This window comes from Narcine bancroftii, chromosome 3 (genome assembly GCF_036971445.1).
Source record: "Narcine bancroftii isolate sNarBan1 chromosome 3, sNarBan1.hap1, whole genome shotgun sequence".
NCBI lineage: Eukaryota > Metazoa > Chordata > Chondrichthyes > Torpediniformes > Narcinidae > Narcine > Narcine bancroftii.
The window spans coordinates 101,706,958-101,721,066 of NC_091471.1; the positions used below are offsets into that span (position 1 = coordinate 101,706,958).

Sequence of the window (14,109 nt, forward strand, 5' to 3'; positions counted from 1 at the left end):
TGTGAAGACAGAAAATGAATTTTAATAACATGTTGCACTCCATGGTTTTGTATGCTTAAAGCATATTGTCAGTCAATTGGATGTAGTTTGCTACTCCGTAGTAGCCAATAAAATTCTGAAGAACATCTTTAAATGCTCCATGTCTCTAGTGGCTTCGGAATTGGCAAACTGTCTTCGTGTGCCACTGGTCTCCCGGCTGAAGGCAGATTGGGGTATTCAATAGATTTCCTATTTTAGCAGAGAAGCCAAATACATTGGTCAGACAGAAGTAACTGTCTGTCATATGATCATTCTGTTCTCATCATATTGGGACTGCAAATGTTATTGACTTCCGGGTACCTCTGAGCCAAGCACACAGGTTGACTGCACATGTTGCACAACAAATATGAGGAGCTCAGGGTTTGCCTTAGTCGCCAATTTTACAACCGAAGTAGAGCTCATAGGCATTTTTTAATAATTTCATTCATGTTGTGTCTTTGAGCTTTAAGGGTATACTCGCCATAAATGTAACAGAATGTATCGCAGCTGTTGCAACATTGATGAGACATTTGTGCTGTATTGAATAAATTTGTGGCAGATTTTATTATTTATGTGCATATTGGTGGGGTGGAGGGGGATGGTGGTGGTTATCTAATGTAGCGAGTGGGATTTCTCCTCACTTTTGTACTGAATTTTATTTCAGGTTTTTCATTTGAGATTTTGTTATTAACTATAAGCCTTTTGTCAACCTTGAATTCCATCAAACCATTCAAAAAGCATTTGATTTACTGTAAAATGTAGTTATTATGGTATAGCAGGAAACAAGTCAATTTGCTTGCAATTAGCTATCAAATTTCAGAAGGCTGAGTACAGGGTTACTTGGGGTCCAAATCCATACATCTCTCAAGGTCACCATGCAGATTGAGAGGATAGTTAAGAAGGCCTATAGGATGCTGGGATTCATTAATAGGGGGATGTAATTCACAAGCAGAGAGGTCATGTTACAACTCTACAAATCTTTGGTAAGACCATACTTAGAGGATTGTGTTCAGTTCTGATGTGGAAGCTATAAAGAGGGTGCAGAGGAGATTTACCAGGATGCTGCCTGCATTGGGTAACAAGTCTTATGAGGCAAAGTTAGCAGAGCTGGGACTTTTGTCTTTGGAGCTTAGAAGGATGAGAGGAGACTTGATAGCGGTCTACAAGACTATGAGAGGCATAGATAAGGTGGACAGCCAGTACCTGTTTCCCAGGGCAGGAACAGCAAACACCAGAGGACACATGTACAAATTAAGGAAGGAAAGTTTAGAGGAGAAATCAGGAGTTGGTTTCTTTACACAGAGAGTTGTGGGTGCATGGAATGCCATGCCAGGGATGGAGTTGGAGGCTAAAACATTTGGGGGCATTTAAAAGACTCTTAGACACATGGATGAAAGGAAAATAGAGGGTTATGGGGTAGGGAGGGTTTAGTACATTTTTTAGGGTCGGCACAGCATCGAGGGCTGTATTGTTCTATGTGCAACCAATATTGCACTTTGGAAGTATATGGAGGTTTCAAAAAGGATGCAACCCAAGATGTTTCCTGGATTGTAGTGTGTTAGATATAAGGAGCGGTTAGATATTTAACTTACTTTCTCTGAAATATTGGAAGCCTTGGTGAGATCTGTTAGAAACTTGTAAAATTGAGTGGCATAAATAGGTTAGATAGTCTTGTTCCCAAGATGAAAAGGGCAAATACTAGAGGACGCTGGTTTAAGAAAGATTTAAAGATGATCTGTGAGGCAAGGTTTTTTTTAATATAATGGTAGGTGACTGGATCTTGCAGCTAGTGAAGGTGATGGAAGCAGATAGAATAGCAATGTTTAAGTGCCATTTGGACCAATCTAATAACAAGAATAAAGAGATATTGATTGTGTAGGGAAATGGGATTAGTTTAGGTTGACATTATGGTCGGCATAGATGTGGTGGGTTGAAGGCTTAGATGTGGTGGCCTGTTTCTATGTTCTAAACCATAATGCATACTAGATAGCCTGATTTAGCAGTAAATGTAGAGGTCTGAATGAAGAATAAATATTGGAAGGTAGATAGTTTCATGTCGTGCAGTGAAATATTTTACATCTGTTTGATGTAAAACATTCTCATCCCAGAGAATGTCATCTTAAATGTTGCATTCAATCAACCACTTGATTTGAATTAGCAACCTTCATATTTTGAGTTGAAAATGATGCTAACTGAAATCATGGCCCACAGTTAGCTTCAGTTTATCATTGTATGTTTTTTTTATAAAGTTCACAAAGCAAATGCAAGAAAATGAGTGTTTTGATGCAAAATTAATGGATTCAGTGATTGTGAAACCCATGCATTTTTAGTACTTGAGAAAAAAATGTGATTGTTGTAATAACCATTGCTATATGGTTGTTTATTTTTGACCAACTAATAATGTGACAAATTGAAAAAAAAATAAATGTGATAAGTTACAGGTGAACAAGCTGCAAATTTTGAAAGCAGTTTAACAATTAGAAGATTTGATGTCTGTTGATTTTCTTTACTTTTATTAGTTCATGAATATATTAATCGCATTGAGGATTAAATAGGAAGTACCTTACAAAACCACGTGCTGCAAAGAATTAAAGGTTGAGAACTTTCAAATATAGCCACCCCATTGCATCTTTGGGAAAGTTTTATTCTTGCAAATGACATTGATTCATCTTTTGATTTTTAGAGCAGATATTTTCCTCTTGTATGGCTTTTACTAATCTAGCCAAAAGGCAACTAGAATCATAACAAAATTTATCATGCATAATAGATCAGGGTACATTGGAACAGTAATATCAAAAGCATAAAAAACAGGTGCAGCACATACAAGATTAAATCCTGGATTAAAATATTTTTACATGTAGGGTACTGCATCTGGTTTTGTTGTCTTTTGCTTATTGTGGATTTGACTACTGTTACCATTCAATTGATTATTTGAGTTGTTTTTCAATTTCCAATTTCATAAGATCAAATGACAATATTTTAAGGTGTTTTGATGATATTTAAATTAAATGAAACAAAACTGAAGCAGGATGGAAAATGCAGGTACTAAATCAAGCTGGTTATTGTATGACCAGTGTAAAGAGTAATCAGATTTTCATGGAGCAACTTAAGTTGGTTTCTAGGTGGTATTTTGCATTGTTTCATTTTCATTTATATTTGTAGCATGATAACAGTCCCTTCTGGTCTTCGAGCCCGTACCGCCCAAAGACTGCAGAAAGAGTTTCAGGCTGTATTCCCTTCCTGCTCTTGAAGTTTATGAAAGGCTCCCTTGTTAATAAAATGTGAACTTTTTTTTCCTCATGACACAAAATATTTTCATGGACTTAAGTTTATTTTACTGTACAACAATGATCAGATAAGCTTGACAAGAGAAATTAATTTTATTGCAGTTTGTTGATGTTTTAATTTGGAAATTAAGGTCTTTGATAACTTGCAAAGGGGAGTGAGTCTATGTTTGAAGGTTCAACAGTGTGGAAGTTAAGCACATAGACATGTCCCTGCATGTTTTTATTTTCATTCCTTGGAGTAGTGTTGTGAGAATGGTATTTTTTTCATAGTGCCATCTATTTGCTTGTTGTTCTGTTCCTGTTTGTGATGTACCTACTTTTAAAATGCACAGGTTTATGAAGGGGAATATCACATCGTTATCTTTCAACAGCTATTACGTCAAAGAACACATTAGAAACTTTGTACTTTCCATTCTCCAGAGCAGCAAGCCCAATTCTGCGTAGTTTTTTTCTGTTCCCAGGATTTATTTTATTCTTGAACTACCTCCACATGGAGAAATATTGCAGTGCTATTCTTGTATACATGTCACAAAACAGGCAGATGGAGTGAGTGGTTCGATGGCAAGACAGTTGGTGTCTAGAAATAAGGAAGTAGTACCATTGTGTAGGGTGGGTGAGACTAAACCTGGAGCATTTTGCACAATTTTATTCTCTTTAATGAAGAAATGATGTGCTAAAGTTGATGGAAGTTGAGATTCACTGGTTTGATTCAATGAAAGGATTATCTTATTGTGAGCAGCTAAATTAGATCTAATGTTTTGGAGTTTAGAAAATTTAAGTATGATATTGGTAAATATATAATATCCTTGGGGAAAATGACATGGTAAATGTTGATATTTCCATTAGTGATAGTCTCTTGAATGAGGCAACACAGTTACAAGATCAATGTATGGCTGTTAGAACCTCTGGTTTGTTGGAAATTCTTTCAGAGGCTGATGAATCTTTGGTTTTTATTGTGGAGGTTTGGTCATTGGGGGTATTGAAAGAGGAGGCAGATACATTTTTTGAATGATCAGGGATTTGAAGGCTGCAAGAAGCTGGCACAAAAAGGATGAGATGGGGCAGAACAATCAAGATTATATGGAATGGGCAGGGTTGAGGGGCAAAGTGGCCTGATAATAAAGATATTTTATATTTTATGTTCATTATTAAAAAGTTCTCAGGAGAAGAAGGGTTTATTCATGTGTTACAAACTCCCATGAATTTAATGTAGTTGGTCCTTGTGTTTGTTGCATATACTTAAAAGAACCCCCAGAGTTCATGGGGATATCATGGAGGATCTAACAGGTAATTTGTCAATTGCATAAACATCCATCAAGGATTTGGGCTCTACAGAAGGCATTGATGCAACCACTAAAATACATTAACTGGAGGGATGAGGCTTTCTGTGGAGCCTGAGGTGACTTGCTCAACAGCTGTGAAGTCTGAGTCATCCACCATCTGCAAGTCAATACTCAATTTTTTAAAAAGTAGTTATTTTTGTATTTTTGTATTTTCTCCCAGCATTTATCACTCTGCTGATGAAGTATGTGCTCCTGTTTATACATTTGATTACAAGACTTCAGTTCCTTCCCTTTGACAGCTAATTTTCTCAACCATTGGTGCAGATGTTCCACACCCACCCTCCCCGACTGTCTTTTATGGCATGCCAGAGATACTATATCGGTCATTTCTTTATAAAATATGTGAGCTAGTTGTATTGATAATACACAAGTCCTGGCAGACATCTGCTGGAGTAACTCAGCAGGTCAAGCAGCACCATTGGGTGAAAACTAAATAGTTGACGTTTCAAGCTGGAACTCTTAGTCAAGATTGGTGAAAGTATGAACAGAAGCAGTGTAACAAAGCAACATGGGATTGGTGAAACAAGGATCTCGCATGGATAACTTTAGGCACTTTCAGGTGTTCCAACAAAGATCATGCGCCAGTAGTCACGGTTGGGGGAGTGCAGCTGGCACATTCAGGTGGCCGTAGAGAGGATGCCTTTCTGTCACTTGAACGTGCCAGCTGATGGATAGCCGTCTACCAACGAATGCCGGCTCCTCGTGACTGTGGCCCAGTCCCGTCCATGCTTTGGATCCCGCCTTGACCTCATTCAGTTAAAGGTCAGGGAAAGGAAGTGTGGGGAAAAGTGTGTATTGACTTTCAAAACTTAAGTGCTTTGAAGTTTTTGGGAATGGTCAGTTTAGAGTTAGTGTAAACAAGAAACCCTACAGATGTTGAGGTCTAGAGCAGTACACAAAATTAAGCAAAAGTTTTTTTTAAACTGACTTTCCAGGCTCGAAACATTGGTTGCCTTTTACTTTCTATGGATACTGCATGACCTGCTGGGTTTCTCCAGCACTTTTGCGCACGTGTTTTGAAATGACCCGTCGAGAACAGAAAATGGGGCAAGATCTTGCCTCTTTACAGGATGGCGCAGGGGCTCCATAGCTGGACGCCAAACCCCATTGAGGAAGCCTACCATTATATGGCTTGAATGAGTAAAAAAGGTCGATGGTGGAGAAAATAGAATAAACAAATGGCCGAACTAAGAATCTGATTTTTTTCCCCTTCCGGGTAGGAATTTGCATCCCCTGTGGCATGTTCACATGTCCGAAGCACCTGCTTTATAAGACAAATGTTTTCTGATCTCATTGCACTTGGACCCTTTACAGTTCAACACGATGACCTTGTGATTTGCACAAGTTGAATCCGAACGCTTGATGTTACGTTTATCACAGACTCTGAACTGAAGGGCTAAAGCCTGACACGTTGGTTATGTACTTTGCTGTATGAAGTATACTGTCTGACCTGCTGAATTTCTCGAGCATTTTGTTAGTTCTGCAATCACGGTGTCTGTAGACTTTAGTGTTTTACATCTGAAATGAGGAGTACTGTAATTTATTTTTCCACCAGCAATCCAAATACTACCACTCAAAACTATAGAGGATTATGTCGGGGAACAGTTGGAGATGTGGTGCACTGTGGGCGCTTTCCCAACCTATTAACTGTTGATGTGATGACTTGAACAGCCAAAGTGCATGTATGTTGAGTCCTAACCCCGATGCTTTCCGGCGGAATCTCCCACTTTACACGAACAATCTTCATTCTCTGCTCTCTCTTGTCTTGTGATATCACTGCAGTTTACAGGACAGAGTTGATGGCTGATGACATCACTGCAACATCATCTGTCCACCCCACGGCAGCCCCTGCTGCTTTCAGCGGCAGCAGGGGATACTCTGAGCAGGATATTACACCTACTGGAGAAGGGTTAGGTAAGTAGACTTCCTGGCCGGGTTCTCCAGTTTCAGGTGGCCATCCGACAGCTGCACAGGAGTACAATGTGTGGCTTTACAGTCGGGTATTGAGGCCACCTGAAACTGGCTTTTGATATGTTAATAGATTTAGGGTGCTAAATTCATATTCAGATGTTCTCAATGTCTTCCTGATTTGTATCAGTCATTGTATATACATGGTAGCCAAAGCATAAACCAGAGACAAAATTGTTGATCATTCTCCAGCCCATATTCATCAGCTTGTCAATTTTATTAAAGCATTGTTTGTTTATAAATTGTGGTCCATTGCAGCAAGAATGAATTCCTCTTTTGTTTTGTACTCCATCCAAATTGAGTCCAAGTTCTTTACTTCTTGTATTACTTAGAAGAAAGATCTCTGGATTTTTTGGTATGTTGCTTTTTGTGATTTAATACCTGGTTTAGATCTTCCCAAAACTTTTCCACTTTCTCACATGCCCAAATTGCATGTACTGTTGTTCCCATTTCCTTCTTACAGTGAAAACATCTGTTTGATACTGTTGGGTCCCATATATTTAACTTTTGGGGCGTGATGTATAGCCTGTGTAACCAATTATATTGTATCATGCGTAACCTCGTGTTTATTGTATTTCTCATAGTTCCGGAGCATAGCTTTTCCCATGTTTCATTTTTTATCTTTATGTTTAAATCTTTCTCCCATTTTTGTTTAGGTTTACAGCTTGTTTCCGCGTTCTCTTTCTCTTGCAGTTTGATGTACATGTTTGTTATAAATCTTTTAATTATCATTGTGTCTGTAATCACATATTCAAAATTGCTTCCTTCTGGTAACCTCAGTCTGCTTCCCAATTTGTCCTTCAAGTAGGTTTTCAGTTGGTGGTATGGAAACATTGTACCGTGAGTTATACCATATTTGTCCTTCATTTGTTCAAAAGATAATAATTTATTTCCCAAAAAACAATTTTCTATTCTTTTGATCCCTTTTCTCTCCCATTCATTATGATAGCCTTAGCTGTAGCAAAAAAATGTATTATGTCAACCTCGAAATTAGAAGATAGCCTGAGAATACAACAATGGTACAGAGAAATGAATAAATGTATTCCACTGGAAAAAATAACATACAATTTAAAAATAACATCACAGTATTCGAACAAATTTGGGAACCGTACATGGAACACAATAGAGAAGTCCTACCGTGGACCTCCAGCCCCTAAAATAACAGAAGGAGAAGAAGACTAAATGAATTGACCCAGTATGTAAAAGTAGAAGACACAAATTTTTTGTTTATTTTCATTGTGTGACGACATTGTTTAATGGGTTTAATGTATCATATATGTTGAACGTTGAGTGAGTGGGGGGGGGGTTGAAGGAGGGAAGGAAGGGAGGGGGGGAAAAAGGGGAGAAAATGACACTGTATATTCAAGAGGGAAATGTTTGTGTGTATTTTGGTCAGTATGGTTCATGGTGTAAAAAATAAAAAAAATTTTTTTTCTTTCTTTTTCAATCTTTTTATTATTATTATAATTTATAAACACATACAGTTCAAAGAGATATAAAAATACATAGTAAGTAATGAATTAATACAGAGATATTAAACAATAATATTACAGAATAAAAATATATCATAAAAAAAATTTAGATCAGTTTAGGGTGTGAACTATCTCTAAAAAAAAAAGATATAATTAATAACAATATATGAAAAAAGAGAAAAAAAACCCCAAAAAAGAAGAAAAAACAAATCTGAATTAAAAAAAACTTTAAAAAAAAAACCTACAGATATAGCTAAACCACGCCGATCACTCCGATCTCATCTTACAGCCCAATTATCATACATAATCATAGAAAGAAAAGAGAGCCAGATCAACTCACCACAAATGAAAATATTGAATAAATGGTCGCCAGGTTAACAAAAAAAAAATTTAAATAAGAATGAATTCCTCCACTGTTACGACCTAGACCAGCAGCAATAGAAAGTCACCAAAACAATGGTATCTTAAAAACAATAATTTTTATTAAAAGCTATTAATAATATAAAATCTTACTTAACTCTAAACTTACTGTGTGTGTGTCAGATCCCAAATCATTACAGCTCAGGCACAATTCTGCAAAGTTACTTTTAAAGTTCAGTCTTAGAAATCTGTTGTGTTGAAATTCAGAGTCTTTAAACTATTGTTCAAAAGTAATTATGGAGTAGGTAAGGCAACAAGTCATCAGGCTTCTCAAAACTCACAAATTACTGTAGAGTTGCTTTCAGAGAAATGTTTCTTCATATGAATGATTTTTCATAAATTCCCCTCCCTTGCGCGCAATTTATGGAACGTGATTTACGTGATGCTTTCACAAACCCAGGCAAGGGTTAAACAAAGAGACCCATTAGAATGGCCACAATAGTACTGCTCTCTCTTGACCAAAAGCGAGAGATCAAGTAGCCATTTTCTTTGAAGCCAATTATTATATGTTCCTTTATGACAAGGGAGTACACAACAGCACCTTTCTCACTGAAGGTTACTGCATCTCTGACTCATGAAGACTAGTTCAGAATATTAAAGATGCTTTCTTGAAGTGTCCCAATCAAGTGACATCACCACTGTCTCTGTTTGAGGTTTTATTTCTTCAAATGTATGAGTTAACGAACAGATGGTTGCCATCCCCAACCAACCAATTTTCCCTGCAACCGCTGCAACCGTGTTTGCCTGTCCCGCATCGGACTTGTCAGCCACAAACGAGCCTGCAGCTGATGTGGACATTTACCCCCTCCATAAATCTTCATCCGCGAAGCCAAGCCAAAGATACACAGGCCAACAAGCAAATGACTGTTTGTATACAAAGGTGCCTTTCTGAGCAAACATTCATTGTCTTCACTATTTCAATGGAATAATCTACTTTGATTTTATGACTGTGCCAACTTCAGCCAAGCAGTCTCCAAAAGTCTTATCTGTTAACTCAAATGTGTGATCTGTCTTTGAGTGTAGGTGTCCCTGATTCAAAACCCACAAAATAACTTAACTAAAAATAATAGAAGCTCTGATAGCTCAGTGCTTAGAACTTTGGCCTTATAAACCAAGGGTCACGTTCATTCCTCGCTAGAACTTCATTTCTGTGAGGGACGTTGGACAAAGTGGTGACTATCTATCTTCCTTATGGTAGACAAAGTTAAAGAATTTCATGTACAGGTATGTTACATTCTAAATGTGATATTACATGTCAATAATGGAGCCTTTTTTATCTTTATATTGTAACCTAAAGATTAATAATAGCATAATTCTGTAACATTCACTAAAAGATAACTAATTATCATCATATAATACACATCAGCATCTTTGGTGATGTTAGTAAATGAATTTTGAATATTTGTAAATCAAATCCATCTCAGTTAAATGAATTTGTGAGGGTGGTGTTGCACTTTGAAGTTGGTTGGATATCAGTTTTTGTAATAGAAACGTACCTTGAAATACATCTTGACAAATGCTGTTGAGTCTACTTTATTTGTTGCACCACATCCTGTATCTAATATTCATTTAACTTAAAGTCAATGGGGAATATCTACAGAAACAATGCAACATGTGGATGCTTTGTTTTTTTTTGCAGATTGCTGAGAATGAATTTCTAGACAGTGATGTCATATTTTTGGTTAATCAATTACTTTCATGTTTCACCATTTTGTACTGTATACTGTTTCTATAATCCCCATTGGTACATTTCTTGAATTAAAGTTTAATTATGTTTTAAACTGAGCAAAATAATACTAACTTCATTCAGAATTGATATGAAGCAGATCAGTCCTCTAACTAAAGTAAACAGTATGTTTACTCATCAGCTCTGTACATGTTAACCGCACCCCCACCCCTCCACCTACCTCCACCTCTGCCCCATCAATGCACACAAGCAATTAGTCCGTCAGCCTCCCTTTCCTCAAATCAATAATAAGCTCTTTGGTCTTGGTGACAGTGAGAACAAGATTGTTATTCTGGCACCACCCAAGCAGATCTATCCTGTACATGTAAATTCTTCCTTTAACCAAAAAAAAAGTATATGTTTTGGTTGTACTGGAAAACATTTGTAGGTTCTATCAGCTTTACATGCAAGGAACTCTATAGCACTTGACATTGTCAGAAAGTGACAGTATCTTATCTCTTCCAGACTAATAAAGAGTAAGCAAGTAGAAAGCATCTCTTTTTAAAATGGGTCTATGTTATGAGGTGACATGGTATGTTATCCCATTTCCTCAATTGTTTATATTGTTGAAATCGAGTTGTTAGATCAAAAATGTTTTAAAATGTTAATTTCAAAGAACAATTCAAATGATTTTGTAGTGCCTGACTTTATAGTGCCTGACTCAAGTCTTTCTTTGGCTTGGCTTCGCGGACGAAGATTTATGGAGGGGGTAAAAAGTCCACGTCAGCTGCAGGCTCGTTTGTGGCTGACCAGTCCGATGCGGGACAGGCAGACACGATTGCAGCGGTTGCAAGGGAAAATTGGTTGGTTGGGGTTGGGTGTTGGGTTTTTCCTCCTTTGCCTTTTGTCAGTGAGGTAGGCTCTGCGGTCTTCTTCAAAGGAGGCTGCTGCCCGCCAAACTGTGAGGCGCCAAGATGCACGGTTTGAGGCGTTATCAGCCCACTGGCGGTGGTCAATGTGGCAGGCACCAAGAGATTTCTTTAGGCAGTCCTTGTACCTTTTCTTTGGTGCACCTCTGTCACGGTGGCCAGTGGAGAGCTCGCCATATAATACGATCTTGGGAAGGCGATGGTCCTCCATTCTGGAGACGTGACCCATCCAGCGCAGCTGGATCTTCAGCAGCGTGGACTCGATGCTGTCGACCTCTGCCATCTCGAGTACCTCGACGTTAGGGGTGTGAGCGCTCCAATGGATGTACAACACTCAAGTACAACACTGATAAAGCCGGTAAATAAGATACTTCAGCCAACCTCTTAGTTGGGGAAAAAAAGAACAAAATGCATTCCTCTAAATTATTTTTATGACTTAATTTGACACTCTTGTTCTCTAAGTGTCCAATTCATCCAACATCTACTAGTGAGTGACATGTCAATACAATTGCTCAAGACAAGAGCTGCAATGTGCCCGTATTTCAGTAAAAGCAATTGGATGTCTTCCTTTCCACCCAGTCTCTTGTAAGGAAACATCTAGCCCGCCCTCAGGTTTACTTGGACTATTTCCTATCCTTTTCTGAACCGCTGTTCCATTGAGCAAATTACCTATCAGCACTAATTACTGATCTGACACCAACAGCTATCTGGGAGTCCCACAGCTATTCCTCACCAGGCAGTCTCTTGTAAAGACACTATTCATTTCTCCCACAGACCCATTTCCACTGCATCTATTCTGGGATGTGATCTTCCACAGCAAGACATTAGAAATCTCTTTCTTCAACCCATTACCCATATATGTTTATGTGGTTCTACTCTTGTCCCACCCCTGCCCTTCCCATCACCCCACCCTTCCAAATTGAACAAAAACAGAGTTCCATTGGTCCTCACTTTTCATTTCAGATTTTTTGTCAGAGTACATACATTTAACCATATAACCACTTACAGCACAGAACAGGCCAGTTCGGGCCTACTAGTCCATGCCGTAACAATTCCCTACCCTCCTAGTCCCACTGACCAGCACCCGGTCTATACCCCTCCAGTCCTCTCCTATCCATGTAACTATCCAGTCTTTCCTTAAATGTAACCAATGATCCCACCTCGACCACGTCTGTCGGAAGCTCATTCCACATCCCCACCACCCTTTGTGTAAAGAAATTTCCCCTCATGTTCCCCTTATAATTTTCCCCCTTCAATCTTAAACCATGCCCTCTAGTTTGAATCTCCCCCACTCTTAATTGAAAAAGCCTATCCACATTTACTCTGTCTGTCCCTTTTAAAATCTTAAACACCTCTATCAAGTCCCCTCTCAATCTTCTACGCTCCAGAGAAAAAAGCCCCAGTCTGCACAGCCTTTCCCTGTAACTCAAACCTTGAAATCCTGTCAACATTCTCGTGAACAATTTCATCATAACCTCCCTACTCTTGAATTCAATACTCCGATTTATGAAGGCCAACATTCCAAATGCCTTCTTCACCACACTATCTACCTGAGTATCAGCCTTGAGGGTACTATTTACCATCACTCCTAAATCCCTTTGTTGCTCTGCACATCTCAATAGCCTACCATTTAATGCATATGACCTATTTAGATTTGCCTTTCCAAAATGTAACACCTCACACTTATCTGTATTAAATTCCATCAGCCATTTCTCAGCCCACACCTCCAGCCTTCCTAAATCACCTTTTAATCTACGGTAATCTTCCTCACTGTCCACAACACCACCAATCTTTGTATCATCCGCAAACTTGCTTATCCAATTCTCCACCCCTACTTCCAGATTGTTAATATATATAACAAACAATAGTGGACTGAGGACCGATCCCTGAGGAACTCCACTAGTCACCGGCCTCCAATTGGACAAACAATTTTCTACCACTACTCTCTGACATCTCCCATCCAACCATTGCTGAATCCATTTCACTACCTCCTCATTTATACCTAATGTCTCCACCTTTTTTCCTAACCTCCTGTGGGGAACTTTGTCAAAAGCTTTACTAAAGTCTAAATAGACAACATCCACAGCTTTCCCTTCATCAACCTTTTTTGTAACCCCCAATCAGGTTTGTCAAGCATGATCTACCCCTGACAAAACCATGGTGATTACTCCCTAGCAATCCCTGTACCTCCAAATATTTGTAAATACCATCCCTCAGAACACTTTCCATCAACTTGCCCACCACAGACGTCAGACTCACGGGCCTATAATTCCCAGATTTACATTTAGACCCTTTCTTAAACAGCGGAACCACATGCGCCACCCTCCAATCCTTTGGCACTACCCCCGTGGCCAGTGACATCCTAAATATCTCTGTTAATGGCCCCACTATCTGTCCACAAGCCTCCCTGAGTGTCCTTGCGAATATTTTGTCTGGTCCCGGAGATTTATCCACCTTTATCTTTTTCAACACAGCCATCAGTACCTCCTCGGTTATCCTTGTATGCTTCATTACTTCCCCACTATTTTTCTTTACCTCAACTGGTTCAATATTTTTTTCCCTAGTGAATACCGAGGCAAAGAAATCATTCAAAATTTCCCCCATTTCCTCTGACTTCTCACTCAGCCTACCCTCGCTATCTACAAGGGGTCCAATTTTATCCCTCACTAATCTTTTACTTTTAATGTACCTATAGAAACCCTTTGGATTTATTTTTACTCTGTCTGCCAAAGCCTCTTCGTGCCTTTTTTTGGCCTTTCTAATTTCTTTCTTAAGATTCCTTCTACACTCCTTGTAGTCCTCCTTCAAATTGTCAGCTCTCTGTTCTTTATACCTCTTGTACACCTCCCTTTTCTCCTAACCAAATTTCCAATATTCCTCGAAAACCAAGCCTCCCTATGACTTCCAGCCTTTCCTTTGATCCTCACTGGGACATAGCTACTCTGTACCCTCAAAATTTCTTTTTTGAATATCCTCCATTTCTCATTTACACCTTCACCTGAAAAT

General features: G+C 38.7%; 1 protein-coding gene across 7 annotated transcripts in view; it reads left to right on the top strand.

Moving 5' to 3' along the window:
• Positions 1 to 14,109, top strand: part of lnx1 (ligand of numb-protein X 1) — a 282,074-nt gene that overhangs the window by 14,960 nt on the left and 253,005 nt on the right. The window contains exon 2 of one of the 7 annotated variants that reach the window (XM_069924660.1): positions 6,431 to 6,562. The exons of the other annotated variants lie outside the window; for them this stretch is intronic. The gene's annotated coding sequence lies outside the window, so the exon portion shown is untranslated. The remainder of the gene's footprint in view (positions 1 to 6,430; positions 6,563 to 14,109) is intronic. 7 annotated transcript variants of the gene reach the window in all.